This window comes from Sprattus sprattus (assembly GCF_963457725.1).
Source record: "Sprattus sprattus genome assembly, chromosome: 6".
NCBI lineage: Eukaryota > Metazoa > Chordata > Actinopteri > Clupeiformes > Clupeidae > Sprattus > Sprattus sprattus.
The window spans coordinates 16,623,722-16,625,149 of NC_137925.1; positions in this window are offsets into that span (position 1 = coordinate 16,623,722).

A 1,428-nucleotide genomic window follows, 5' to 3' on the forward strand; every position below is an offset into this window, starting at 1 on the left:
CCCCCTCGTCTTTTGCTTGTTCCTTTTGTATCTCGCTCTGTCTGAGCTTCTTTGCACCTCTCTCTCTCTCTCTATCTCTCTCTCTCTCTCTCTCTCTCTCTCTCTCTCTCTCTTTCCCTCTCCTTTTTGTCACTCGTGCTCTCTCTCACATTTCTCTCATCCACTCCTCAATATGTTACCCGTTGACCCTGTGCTCACTCAGGCGTGAAATAGGTCGTCCTGTTCAGTCGCATTTGCGAACCTCTCAGGCCTCAGCCCCCCCCTCCCCCCCCCCCCCCTCCTCCGCTGCTTACAGACACCCCCTCCCATGTTCCTCCTTAAGTCTCTGCTGAGGAAATGGAAACTTGTGTTTCAATAATGCATGAACCCAAGTGTGTCTGATTGTGTGTGTGTGTGTGTGTGTGTGTGTGTGTTTGTGTGAGTGTGTGAATGAGTGTATCCGTATGTGTAAGAGAGAGTGAATGTAACCTTGCCTGATTTTTGGTTTGCTCTGCATCTTTCTTTTAATGGGTGGTTTTATTTTTGCCCCTTAAGGCAACATAAATGTTGTATGCGTGTGTCTCAGTTTGTCTGTGATGTACTCTTTAAGTTGAGAAAATATATACAAAAGCAATTTTCATTAATTTAAAAAAAATCAGATATAATATGGTCTAGGGAAACATCTAAGACTTTCACTGTGTGTGTGTTTTGTGTGTGTGTGTGTGTGTGTGTGTCTGAGTGTGTTTATGTATGTATCACGTTCTCAGGTGTATGTGCAAGTTGAATTCAAACTACACAAAGCTTTTCTCTTATATCTTGTTGTGTGTATGTGTGTGTGTGTATGTGTATTGGTTTAGGGAGCCAGCCATTGTTTGCTCGTGCTGAGAGGAACCTCGAGGACAGGTGGAGGGAACGTGGCTGGTGTGGTGCCAGTTCATACTCCAGTCCGTCTGTGTGTTTACCTGTGTGCTCACTGAGCCTTGCCACTTCCATCCTGCCTGTCGGGTCTCATCTCTCCACCAGTCTCTTTGCTCTGGCTCTGACTGAGTGTGCAGAGTATGTGAATGGACTGACTGAGTGTGGAGAGTATGTGTGTGTGCATCTGTGGGTTATGCAGTTAGTGTGTGTGTGTGTGTGTGTGTGTGTGTGTGTGTGTGTGTGTGTGTGTGTGTGTGTGTGTGTGCGTGTGTATGGAGTGATTGTGTGTGTGATTGGGTGTGTGTGTATGTTTGCATGTATGTGTATGTCTGACAGTGTGTATGGAGTGAGTGTGTGTGTGTGTGTGTGTGCCTGTGTGTCTGCCTCACTGCACACTCCAAACCCAGTGCTCTCTCTGTGCTGCCTGTGTCCCTCTAACCTCTCTCACCGTCCTCCCATCCTCCTTCCTCTAAAGTCCCTGCAGGGAGAGGCCCTAAATCCTCCCCCAGCCCATCCCAGCCCCCCTCCCAT